This window comes from Salvelinus sp. IW2-2015, unplaced genomic scaffold (assembly GCF_002910315.2).
Source record: "Salvelinus sp. IW2-2015 unplaced genomic scaffold, ASM291031v2 Un_scaffold4864, whole genome shotgun sequence".
Taxonomy (NCBI): Eukaryota; Metazoa; Chordata; class Actinopteri; order Salmoniformes; family Salmonidae; genus Salvelinus; species Salvelinus sp. IW2-2015.
Genome location: NW_019946133.1, coordinates 54,691 through 68,553, shown reverse-complemented (window position 1 = coordinate 68,553; position 13,863 = coordinate 54,691). Strand labels below are relative to the sequence as shown.

At 48.8% G+C, this 13,863-nt stretch overlaps 1 pseudogene; it reads left to right on the top strand.

Annotated features, from left to right (window-relative positions):
* Nucleotides 1–13,863, top strand: part of LOC112077721 (myosin-11-like) — a 78,208-nt pseudogene that overhangs the window by 11,076 nt on the left and 53,269 nt on the right.

Sequence of the window (13,863 nt, the reverse complement as noted above, 5' to 3'; positions counted from 1 at the left end):
AATGATAGCACTCAAAGCCCATAACTTTACCGGGTATGATAGCACAAACAAATTGGTACCAGTGTAATGATAGGCACAAACAAGTCTGGGTTACGGCTAATGATAGCACCAAAAACAAATTGGTAACACAACTGTTAAATATAGCCCAAACAAACTGGTACCGGGGGTAATGATAGCACAAACAAACTGGTACCGGGTAATGATAGCACAAAACAACTGGTACCATGTAATGTTAGACACAAACAAATGGTACACTGTAATGAAATAGCACAAACAACTTGGTACCAGGAGCGTAGTGATTAGCACAAACCCATAACTGTGATACCGTCATTTAGGTAATCATAGCACAAGCAAACTGGTTACCAGGTAATGTAGCACAAACAAACTGCGTACCAGAGCTTCGTAATGATGTTGCGACAAACAAACTTGGTACAGGGTAATGATGCACAAACATAAACTGGTACCAGTTGTTATATTATGCCACAACAACTAGATCCATTGTGTGATTGTTAGAGCAACAAACATTAATGGTACCAGGGTAATGATGCACACAAACTGTACCAGGGTGTAATGAAGCACATAAAACAAACTGGTACTCAGTTGTTTTGATATTTTCGCCACACAAAACATTCTACCATGGAATGTTAGCACAACAAACTGGTACCAGGGTAATGATATGCACAAACAAAACTGGTACCAGGGACCTCACCATATAGCTCATCAGATACTCTCTATCTCCATAGAGACGAGGAGGAACCGCGCACGCTGCTCTCTCCCACGGGCGGAGCGGGCCGGTTTACAATACCTGGGTAGGATGTTCATCCGGTGGAAGGATAGTTACCACCTAAAGCGTTTACCTGTCCGTCTCCTATCATTCTCTATCGGCGTGGCACGCGATGCTACTTTCTGTTACCTGACATATCTCCTCACTTCTCTTATGTACATCTCTCACACAGATAGTATTATACTATAATCATACCTCGTCGTCATACCTGTGCTACCATCTTCTTCTAAATATATGTATACTATGACATCCTACGCTACGAACATATACTCTTAGTTTCCCTATATCCGTCGCCACTCCTCGCCATATCTATATACGGTGCAGTGATGATATCTTATACCTATACAGCATATAGATCATATACTGATGAGACGATCATCAGCTATTAGCCTGGCTACTTACCTCTCGTGCCGAAAGACCGTTGAATATTAAAATATGCTACAGGTTTATAGGCGGGGCACTTGCGTTCCCACGCTGACTCATGGTTGCCTGTTCAGGTATATAATCTGTCTTATCTACTGTTCTTATGTGTTACCACTTATTCACATGGGTCGTTGTTTGTGTTCAGGTACTACATGTGTTTGCGTGCATGTTTCAATCAACAATGTCTGCACTTTAGGGGACTTTCAGATAAGTTGTTGTCGCTATATTTTAGATGACGTTTTGCGACTTTTTAAGTACTGTATCTCTCGTACTCTACAGCTTCGGTCTATCCTAACGTACCAGTACTCACTGGCACTCCTCTTGATGTATGTAGATAAGCAGCCTCGCATTTTTCTAATCCGTGAGCACAATATCCCGCTTACATCCACCTACTCGCCTACTAGTTACTTGTGCCATAAAGGGCTTAGACTCGTTGACGAGGCTGGTGCTATGCTTACATACAGGCTAGGGGAGTGATAATAATGTTGAGTTATGTCAGGTGATAGCTTCTTTCCAAATCTGCGATTTCACGTTCTCATTAGCGATGTCACCTTGTGCAAACAACTTCCATAGACCTAAAAATACCAACCTCTCCCCTAGTCACAGAAGTATGGTTTGACACCAGTACCAATCCAGCCTGGGATCAATCCATTTTCAAACTCCATCTACTCAAACTAACACTGCACCATCAAAGACCCTAAAAAAACAACCCTCATTCCCCAGATCAACAGAAGTGTTTGACAACCAGAGTTGGGATCAATCCCATATTTCAATTATCACATCGCTACTCAAAATACAACGGCGACCATCAATACGTTGATAGTGTGTATGACAAGTCTAATTCCCTCTCCCTGTAATTGAAATGGAATTTTGAGCCAAACCCTGGTAGTCCCCCGCTGGCCCCAGCCCCGCACAACCCACCGCCAGCCCAACCTGGAACTGTCCCCCTTTGGCTGTGCACAGAACAATAAATCAAGCTATGTCTATGGTAAGGAATCCGTTTCTGTGATCTTCTAGCAGGAATAAAAAGCTGGTGCGCGTCTGATCTTCCCATGGTCTTGCTCATAGCTAGACTCATCCAAGGAGGGCGCTCCGACCTATCTCTGAAGTCACGATCAGAAGTACGAATCTCTTCCAGCGCTCGCCGACACAGAACTCTCAATACTCTTCATTCTCAGTAATTGGAACTCTTACTGACAGTTGGTGGCTGCCTTTGTGGAATGTAATGTTGGTCCTTACCATCCGTGTGAGATTTCTCCTACGTCTGATTCTTCTCCTGTGTCCGGATGTCTAATACGCTTACTAATCTAACAGCACCATGTTTTTACTTGCTGACTAACCCTCACGTGCTGTTCCTATGTGTCTAACTATGCGTCTCGACAGGGCGGACTGCACTCCGCGTGTTACCGTATTTACTATATAGTGTGCATATCAGCATCCGCCTCACTATCCCTCCGCTTACATCACTAATAACTCTCTTCCTCCTTATTTACTCTTTATTTTTAATCCCAGCCCCCGTACCCTGCAGGGAGGGCCTTTTTGCCTTTTGGTAGGCCGTCATTGTAAATAAGGATTTTATTCTTAACCTGTATTTAGCCAAGGTTAAATAGACTCAGTTAATTTCTGTGACCAGAGACTAAGCGCCTAGTGACTGACTGGACAGGTCACCCATGTTGGTTGTTCAAACTCAAGTGGCATCTACATAGCGCGAGTGTGGTCCGCATACCAGTAAGCTCTCACCGACCTTCTCCACACACACCTGTCTCATCTAGACGACAACAGCTATAGGCCCTTATCAGTATAAAACCAGTCATCATCTCGACACTCGTGTTATTGCAGAGTCACAAGTACATACTTATGTGACTTACCGCTCACATCCTAAGATCTTGCACAACGTGACCCATCTTCGATTTCTCCAGGTCAACTCATCTAGATAGCTAGTCGCGAGTCTTCATCCCTACATCACCCGTTTTCTAACCGAAACGATCTGATAGCCTGCCGATGGTCATCGTTATCGTCGTCCCTCCCCTCACTCTTCCAACCCGTAGCTCACCTTCCGAGATTATTACAAATAGCTCATCCACCTTCCTATTTTTACATATTCATCATGGCGTCGTGGTCCACGGCAGCGTCTAGCTAGCTCGCTGCCAAAGCACTCGTGGGTCTGAGTGGACCCCGCAGCAGAAGAGCAAGAGTTGACGCCCCCATAAGAGTATTTATGACTACCGTGGACCAATGCCAGAGAAAAGGGGTGTGTGCTTATCTTCACATATTATAGGAGAAGGGGTTCACCTGGGGAGCCGTGCATTCTCGTGTGAGCGCGATAACGGGTACTCGAAGGAGCAGTGGAGCTGTGATTCTCTGCTTACGTGTGTAAAGAGGCAGTGTGTGGGTGTACTCTATACTACGCTTTAAAACAACGAAGGAAGTGAGGGTCCTTCTGGGTAAGGCAGTGATAAGTGAGGCTTTACAAAGGAAGAGGGTCACCTGGGGAGCGATTGATAAGTGAGGCTTTACAACAGGAAGAGGGGGTCACCTGGGAGGCAGATTGATAAGTGAGGCTTACAACAGGAAGAGGGGGTCACCTGGGAGCGGTTGATAAGTGAGGCTTTACAACAGGAGAGGGGGTCACCTGGGAGGCAGATTGATAAGTGAGGCTTTACAACAGGAAGAGGGGGGTCACCTGGGAGGCAGATTGATAAGTGAGGCTTTACAACAGGAAGAGGGGGGTCACTGGGAGGCAGTTGATAAGTGAGGCTTTACACAGGAAGAGGGGGGTCACCTGGGAGGCAGGTTGATAAGTGAGGCTTTACAACAGGAAGAGGGGTCACCTGGGAGGCAGAGTTGATAAGTGAGGCTTTACAACAGGAAGAGGGGGTCACCTGGGAGGCAGTTGATAAGTGAGGCTTTACAACAGGAAGAGGGGGTCACCTGGGAGGCAGATTATAAGTGAGGCTTTACAACAGGAAGAGGGGGTCACCTGGGAGGCAGATTGATAAGTGAGGCTTTACAACAGGAAGAGGGGGTCACCTGGGAGGCAGGTTGATAAGTGAGGCTTTACAACAGGAAGAGGGGGTCACCTGGGAGGCAGATTGATAAGTGAGGCTTTACAACAGGAAGAGGGGGTCACCTGGGAGGCAGGTTGATAAGTGAGGCTTTACAACAGGAAGAGGGGGGTCACCTGGGAGGCAGATTGTAAGTGGAGCTTTACAACAGGAAGAGGGGGTACCTGGGAGGCAGGTTGATAAGTGAGGCTTTACAACAGGAAGAGGGGTCACCTGGGAGGCAGATTGATAAGTGAGGCTTTACAACAGGAAGAGGGGTCACCTGGGAGGCAGGTTGATAAGTGAGGCTTTACAACAGGAAGAGGGGGTCACCTGGGAGGCAGGTTGATAAGTGAGGCTTTAAACAGGAAGAGGGGGTCACCTGGGAGGCAGGATTGATAGTGAGGCTTTACAACAGGAAGAGGGGGTCACCTGGGAGGCAGATTGATAAGTGAGGCTTTACAACAGGAAGAGGGGGTCACCTGGGAGGCAGATTGATAAGTGAGGCTTTACAACAGGAGAGGGGGGTCACCTGGGAGGCAGGTTGATAAGTGAGGCTTTACAACAGGAAGAGGGGGTCACCTGGGAGGCAGGTTGATAAGTGAGGCTTTATAACAGGAAGAGGGGGGTCACCTGGGAGGCAGGATTGATAAGTGAGGCTTTACAACAGGAAGAGGGGTCACCTGGGAGGCAGGTTGATAAGTGAGGCTTTTCAACAGGAAGAGGGGGTCACCTGGGAGGCAGATTGATAAGGTGAGGCTTTACAACAGGAAGAGGGGGTCACTGGGAGGCAGTTGATAAGTGAGGCTTTACAACAGGAAGAGGGGGGTCACCTGGGAGCAGAGGTTGATAAGTGAGGCTTTATACAACAGGAGAGGGGTCACCGTGGAGCAGTGATGATAAGTGAGGCTTTACAACAGGAAGAGGGGGGTCACCTGGGAGGCAGATTGATAAGTGAGGCTTACAACAGGAAGAGGGGGTCACCTGGGAGGCAGGTTGATAAGTGAGGCTTTACAACAGGAAGAGGGGGTCACCTGGGAGGCAGGTTGATAAGTGAGGCTTTATAACAGGAAGAGGGGGTCACCTGGGAGGCGGATTGATAAGTGAGGCTTTACAACAGGAAGAGGGGGGTCACCTGGGAGGCAGGGTTGAAGTGAGGTTTACACAGGAAACAGGAAGAGGGGGGTCACCTGGGAGGCAGATTGATAAGTGAGGCTTTACAACAGGAAGAGGGGGGTCACCGGGGAGGCAGGTTGATAAGTGAGGCTTTACAACAGGAAGAGGGGGTCACCTGGGAGGCAGATTGATAAGTGAGGCTTTACAACAGGAAGAGGGGGGTCACCTGGGAGGCAGGTTGATAAGTGAGGCTTTACAACAGGAAGAGGGGTCACCTGGGAGGCAGATTGATAAGTGAGGCTTTACAACAGGAAGAGGGGGTCACCTGGAGGCAGGTTGATAAGTGAGGCTTTACAACAGGAAGAGGGGGGTCCCTGGGAGGCAGATTGATAGTGAGGCTTTACAACAGGAAGAGGGGGTCACTGGGAGGCAGGTTTGATAAGTGAGGCTTTACAACAGGAAGAGGGGGTCACCTGGGAGGCAGATTGTAAGTGAGGCTTTACAACAGGAAGAGGGGGTCCTGGGAGGCAGGTTGATAAGTGAGGCTTTACAACAGGAAGAGGGGGGTCACCTGGGAGGCAGATTGTTAAGTGAGGCATTTACACAGGAAGAGGGGGTCACCTGGGAGGCAGGTTGATAAGTGAGGCTTTACAACAGGAAGAGGGGGTCACCTGGGAGGCAGATTGATAAGTGAGGCTTTACAACAGGAAGAGGGGGTCACCTGGGAGGCAGGTTGATAAGTGAGGCTTCAACAGGAAGAGGGGGTCACCTGGGAGGCAGGTTGATAAGTGAGGCTTTATAACAGGAAGAGGGGGCACCTGGGAGGCGGATTGATAAGTGAGGCTTTACAACAGGAAGAGGGGGTCACCTGGGAGGCAGATTGATAAGTGAGGCTTTACACAGGAAGAGGGGGGTCACCTGGGAGGCAGATTGATAAGTGAGGCTTTACAACAGGAAGAGGGGGTCACCTGGGAGGCAGGTTGATAAGTGAGGCTTTACAACAGGAAGAGGGGGTCACCTGGGAGGCAGGTTGATAAGTGAGGCTTTAAACAGGAAGAGGGGGGTCACCTGGGAGGGATTGATAAGTGAGGCTTTACAAAGGAAGAGGGGGTCACCTGGGAGGCAGGTTGATAAGTGAGGCTTTACAACAGGAAGAGGGGGTCACCTGGGAGGCAGATTGATAAGTGAGGCTTTACAACAGGAAGAGGGGGTCACTTGGGAGGCAGATTGATAAGTGAGGCTTTTACAACAGGAAGAGGGGGGTCACTGGGAGGCAGGTTGATAAGTGAGGCTTTACAACAGGAAGAGGGGGTCACCTGGGAGGCAGATTGATAAGTGAGGCTTTACAACAGGAAGAGGGGGGTCACCTGGGAGGCAGATTGATAAGTGAGGCTTTACAACAGGAAGAGGGGTCACCTGGGAGGCAGGTTGATAAGTGAGGCTTTACAACAGGAAGAGGGGGTCACCTGGGAGGCAGGTTGATAAGTGAGGCTTTATAACAGGAAGAGGGGGGTCACTGGGAGGCGGATTGATAAGTGAGGCTTTACAACAGGAAGAGGGGGGTTACCTGGGAGGCAGGTTGATAAGTGAGGCTTTACAACAGGAAGAGGGGGTCACCTGGGAGGCAGATTGATAAGTGAGGCTTTACAACAGGAAGAGGGGGGTCACCTGGGAGGCAGATTGATAAGTGAGGCTTTACAACAGGAAGAGGGGGTCACCTGGGAGGCAGGTTTGATAAGTGAGGCTTTACAACAGGAAGAGGGGTCACCTGGGAGGCAGATTGATAAGTGAGGCTTTACAACACTACGGCTGTACTGTTTATCTTCATCTATGTGGTTGTAGGAGATTGGGAATGAGACCCTGAATAAATCAAAGTTCACGAGGTTGAAACTGAAGCTGTAGACAGATATAACGAGGCATTGGAGGATGATTTAATATGTGATGTTAAACCACGGAGTGATACAGAGAGAGAGAGGGGGAAGAGAGGGGAAGAGAGAGAGTGAGGGAAGAGAACAAGGGAAAAAATGGGAGAGAAAGAGAGAAGGAGACAGACAGACAGACAGACAGACAGACAGACAGACAGACAGACAGACAGACAGACAGACAGACAGACAGACAGACAGACAGACAGACAGACAGACAGACAGACAGACAGACAGACAGACGGGATGTTTCTGAGGTCTAAGTAGCATTTCCTATTAATCACTGGAATTGTTGTGATTGTTGTTGTTGTTTGTCTGAGTTGATGTTTTGTGAATTCCTCATCATCATCAGAGGATAGTTATAACATCGTATCTCTCCCCCTCTTCCGATATCTCTCCTTCTCCTCCTCTCTTCATCTCTCCCTCTCTTCCTCTATCTCTCCTTCTCCTCCTCTCTTCATCTCCCCCCTCTTCCGATATCTCTCCTTCTCCTCCTCTCTTCATCTCTCCCTCTCTTCCTCTATCTCTCTTCTCCTCCTCTCTTCATCTCTCCCTCTCTTCCTCTCTCTCTCCTTCTCCTCTCTCTCATCTCTCCCCTCTCTCCTCTATCTCTCCTTCTCCTCCTCTCTTCATCCTCTCCTCTCTTCTATATCTCCTCCTTCTCCTCCTGTCTTCATCTCTCCTCTCTTCCTATATCTCTCCTTCTCCTCCTGTCTTCATCTCTTCCTATATCTCTCCTTCTCCTCCTGTCTTCATCTCTCCCTCTCTTCCTATATCTCTCCTTCTCCTCCTCTCTTCATCTCTCCCTCTCTTCCTCTATCTCTCCTTCTCCTCCTCTCTTCATCTCTCCCTCTCTTCCTATATCTCTCCTTCTCCTCCTGTCTTCATCTCTTCCTATATCTCTCTTCTCCTCCCTCTCTCATCTTCTCCCTCTCTTCCTATATCTCTCCTTCTCCTCCTCTCTCCATCTCTCCCTCTCTTCCTATATCCTCTCCTTCTCCTCCTGTCTTCATCTCTCCTCTCTTCCTATATCTCTCCTTCTCCTCCTGTCTTCATCTCTCCCTCTCTTCCTATATCTCTCCTTCTCTCCTCTCTTCATCTCTCCTCTCTTCCTATATCTCTCCTTCTCCTCCTTCTTCATCTCTCCCTCTCTTCCTATATCTCTCCTTCTCCTCCTTCTTCATCTCTCCCTCTCTTCCTATATCTCTCCTTCTCCCCTTCTTCATCTCTCCCTCTCTTCCTATATCTCTTTCCTTCTCCTCATCTCTCCTCTCTTCCTATATCTCTCCTTCTCCTCCTTCTCATCTCTCCCTCTCTTCCTATATCTCCTCCTTCTCCTCCTTCTCCTCCTCTCTTCATCTCTCCCTCTCTTCCTATATCTCTCCTTCTCTTCATCTCTCCCTCTCTTCCTATACCTCTCCTCCTCTCTTCATATCTCCCTCTTCCTGTATCTCTCCTCCTCATCTCTTCCTATATCTCTCCTTCTCCTCATCTCTCCCAATTCCTCTCTCTTTCTCTCCCTCAGCTTTGAGACCGACCCTCCAATCACTGACCCTCCAATCACAGACGACCTTCCTGTCACCAACGACGACCTTCCTGTCACCRACGACGACCTTCCCAAGATGGCTGMCGACTCCGCCTCTGACGACAGCAAGTTCCTGCGGCAGGACGATGACTTCAGGAACAGTGGTGTGGGGCAGGCTGATTGGTCGGCCAAGAAGATGGTGTGGATCCCGTCAGAGAAGGAGGGGTTTGAGGCCGCCAGCATCAAGGAGGAGAAGGGAGACGATGTAAGTCTGCTACACTCCAAATGGCACCCTATTCACTATATAGTACACTACTTTTCACCAGGGCCCTAGTAAATCTTCCTCCTCCTCTTCTTCTTCTTCCTCCTCATCTTCCTCTTCTTCTTCTTCCTCCTCATCTTCCTCCTCATCCTCTTCCTCCTCATTTTCCTCCTCTTCCTAATTTTCCTCTTCCTCCTTCTCCTCCTCCTCTTCATGTTTTTCCTCATCTTCCTCATTATTCTCCTCATCTTCCTCCTCATCCTCTTCCTCCTCATTTTCCTCCTCTTCTTCCTTTTCTTCCTGCTCCTACTCCTCATCTTCCTCCTCCTCATCTTCATCATCCTCCTCCTCTTMATCTTTTTTCTCCTCCTCCTCTTCCTCTTCTTCCTCCTCCTCTTCCTCCTTCTCCTCCTCCTCTTCCTGTTCTTCCTCCTCCTCTCTCCTGCTGTCCAGGTGCTGGTAGAGTTGGCTAACGGTAGGAAAGCGACAGTCAACAAGGATGATATCCAGAAGATGAACCCTCCTAAGTTCAGTAAGGTGGAGGACATGGCAGCTCTTACCTGTCTCAACGAGGCCTCTGTCCTCCACAACCTCAAAGAGAGGTACTTCTCCAGCCTCATCTACGTGAGTACCCTCTTAGAGGAAATGGGTTCCAAAAGGGTTCTTCAGCTGTCCCCATAGGAGAAGCCTTTTGGGTTCCATGTAGAAACCTCTGTGGAAAGGGTTCTCCCTGGAACCAAAAGGGTTCTCCCTGGAACCAAAAGGGTTCTACCTGGAACTCAAAAAGTGTTCTTCAAAGGGTTCTCCTATGGGGACAGCCGAAGAACCATTTTAGGTTCTAGATTGCACTTATTTGTTCACCTTTTACTGCAGTGGCTAAATCAGCACCACACAGAGTGTTTCTGGGTAGTCTTAAACAAATCTACTTTGAAACAAAAGTCTACACCTTCACACACATGGTTCTGGACTTAAACAAAAGAAGATCCCTGTACCATGTCAGATATAGAGTTGAAATGTCTTCAATGTTGAGTTTTTATCCCAGTATTACACTTTATATACATCACAGAAGACTGAAATATAACAAAACCGTTTGACTTAGAAACACAGAATTCTCAGTGGGTTTTTATGAATAATGAATAATTAAATTATTTAAAATATGAATAACATTCCACCCATGAGGCCACTGGAGGGTGATTTGGTCATTTGACTGCAGGAAAGGCATACGAGTGTAAAGACAATATCCGTATAGACACACACACACACACACACGTACACACACGTACATAGGTATGCACACACACACGCACGCACAGGTACATACATGCACACACAATACACACACAAACAAAATTATGATCTGGTTTTAACTGTATGTTGATCCTAACCTTTCCTCTCCTCCTCCTCTTCATCATCTTCCTCTTCTTCCTCTTCCTCCTTTTTCTCTCCTGCTCTCTTCCTCCTCTTGCCCCTCTCCACTCCTCTCCTCCTCCATCCTCCCTCCTCTCCTCCTCCTACCCGTCCCCCTCCCCTCTTTCTCCTCTCCCCTCCTCCTCCTCTCTTCCTCCTCCCCTCTTCCTTCCTCCTTCTCTCCTCTCCTCTTCCTCCTCTCCTCTCCCCTGCTCATCCTCCTCCTTCCCCCCCTACCCCTCCTCTCTTCTCCTCCTCTCCCTTTCCTCCCCTGTCCTCCTCCCCTCCTCCTCCCCTGCTCCTCCTCCCCTGTCCCTCCTCCCCCTCCTCCCCTCCCTCTCCCTGTCCTCCTCCCCCCTCTCCCCTGTCCCCTCCCCCTCCTCTCCCTGCCTCCTCCCCTGTCCTCCTCCCCTCCCCTCCCCCTCCTCTCCCCTGTCCTCCTCCCCTCCTCTCCCCTGTCTCCTCCCCTCCTCTCCCTGCTCCTCCTCCCCTGTCCTCTCCCCCTCCCTCCCCTCCTCCTCCCTCCCTCCCCTCCTCTCCCCTTTCCTCCTCCCTCCTCTCCCCTGCTCCTCCTCCCTGTCCTCCTCCCCTCCTCCCCCCCTCCTCCTTCCTCCCCCCCTCCTCTCCTTCCCCTCCCCTCCCCTCCCCTGCTCTCCTCCCCCTCCTCTCCCCTGCTCCTCCTCCCCTGTCCTCCTCCCCCTCCTCCCCTCCTCTCCCCTTCCTCCTCCCCCTCCTCTCCCTTCCTCCTCCCCCTCCTCTCCCCTCCTCTCCCCTCCTCTCCCCTGCTCCTCCTCCCCTGTCCTCTCCTCCCTCCTCCCCCTCCTCTCCCCTGCTCCTCCTCCCCTTCCTCCTCCCCTCCTCCCCTGCTCCTCCTCCCCCTCCTCCCCCTCCTCTCCCTGTCCCTCCCCCTCCTCCCCTGCTCCTCCTCCCCTCCTCCCCCTCCTCTCCCCTGTCCTCCTCCCCCTCCTCTCCCTGTCCTCCTTCCCCCTCCTCCCCTGTCCTCCTTCCCCTCCTCCCCCTCCTCTCCCCTGTCCTCCTCCCCCTCCTCCCCTGCTCCTCCTCCCCCCCTCCCCCTCCTCTCCCCTGTCCTCCTCCCCTCCCCCTCCTCCCCCTCCCCCTCCTCCCCTCCTCCAGACGTATTCAGGTCTGTTCTGTGTGGTGGTAAACCCTATAAGATGCTTCCTATCTACTCAGAGAAGATCATTCAGATTATAAGGGGAAGAAACGCCACGAGGTTCCTCCCATATCTACTCCATCACTGATAACGCTTACAGGAACATGATGCAAGTAAAGGGGGGTAGAGAGACACTACTTTTCACCAGAGCACATCAAATCAAATATAATGTTATTTGTCACATGCTTTTGTGAACAACAGGTGTAGACTAACAGTGACATGCTGACTTACGTACCCAACAATGAAGAGAGAAGATGATACAATAATAACACAAGGAATAAATACACAATGATACACACGGGGTACCAGTACTGAGTCAATGATAACTTAGCATATACACGGGGTACCAGTACCTAGTCAATGATAACTTGGCTATATACACGGGGTACCAGTACAGAGTCAATGGTAACTTAGCTATATACACAGGGTACCAGTACTGAGTAAAATGATAACTTGGCTATATACAGGGTACCAGTACCAAGTCAATGATAACTAGGCTATATACAGTTGAAGTCAGAAGTTTACATACACTTAGGTTGGAGTCATTGGTTGTTTTCAACCACTCCACAAATTTCTTGTTAACAAACTATAGTTTCCAGTGGGTCAGAAGTTTTACATACACTAAGTTGACTGTGCCTTTAAACAGCTTGGAAAATTCCAGAAAATGATGTCATGGCTTTAGAAGCTTCTGATAGGCTAATTGACCTCATTTGAGTCAATTGAGGTGTACCTGTGGATGTATTTCAAGGCCTACCTTCAAACTCAGTGCTTCTTTGCTTGACATCATGGGAAAATCAGTCAAGGTATTGGAGTGGCCATCACAAAGTCCTGACCTCAATCCCATAGAAAATCTGTGGGCAGAACTGAACAAGGGTGTGCGAGCAAGGAGGCCTACAAACCTGACTCAGTTACACCAGCTCTGTCGGGGGAATGGGCCAAAATTCACCCAACTTATTGTGGGAGGCGTGTGGAAGTCTACCCAAAATGTTTGACCCAAGTTAAACAATTTAAAGGCAACGCTACCAAATACTAATTGAGTGTATGTAAACTCTGACTCACTGGGAATGTGATGAAGAAATAAAGCTGAAATAAATCATTCTCTCTACTATTATTCTGACATTTCACATTCTTAAAATAAAGTGGTGATCCTAACTGACCTAAGACAGGAAATTTTTACTAGGATTAAATGTCAGGAATTGTGAAAAACTGAGTTTTTGGCTAAGGTGTATGTAAACTTCCGACTTCAACTGTAGATATGTACATATAGGYAGTGGTAAAGTGACTAGGCAACAGGATAGCGATTAAACAGATAGAACTATTTTGGGTTCAATGTTGAACCCTTTCCACAGTGTACTACATGAAACCCAAAAGGGTTCTACCCAGAACCAAAAGCAGTGCATTATTTAGGGAACAGGATACCATTTCAGACAGAACCCAAATCCTACTGGTCCAGTTTCCAGCCATCAGAAGGGGGTACTCTCCAAAATACCCAGACATGGAGTTGGTCTGTGTGTGATAAGGTGTGTGTGTGTATGTGTATGTATGTGTGTGTGTGTTTATGTTTCAAAATACCCATACATGGAGTCCGTCTGTGTGTGTTAACTTGTGTGTGTGTGTGATAAGGTGTGTGTGTGTGTGTGTGTGAGATAAGGTGTGTGTATGTATGTGTGTGAGTGTTTGTGTTTCAAAATAGCCATACATGGAGCAGGTTACCAAGGTTACCTTCCTCCAGTAGCCCTCTCCATCCCTCTGCTATTTTTAGCCAATATTGAGTGACAGAGAAGTTAATCTTGTGCAAAAATAGATGTAGGAAGCTGTTCCTGGTCTTCCCTCTATGTGTGAGTGAACAGAGCACCTTAAGTTCATGTTTGGTGTGTTCAGCTTGGCTTCAACTGTCCTGCCTTAACCCTCTCTCTCTCCTCTCCATCTCTCTCCCTCTCTCCCCCTCCCCCTCCCTCTCCATCTCTCCTCTGTTTTCCCTTCTATCTCTCTCCCTCTCTCCCCCTCCCTCTCTGTTTACCTTCTATCTTTCTCCCTCTCCCCTCCCTCTCTCTGTTTCCCTTCTATCTCTCTCCTCTCTCTCCCCTCCTCTCTCTCTCTCTCCCTCCCCTCCCTCTTTCTCTCTTCCTCTGTTTCCCTTCTCTCCTTCTATCTCTCTCCCATCCCTCGCTGTCTCTCTCTCTCTCTTCTCCCTCCCTCTCTCCAT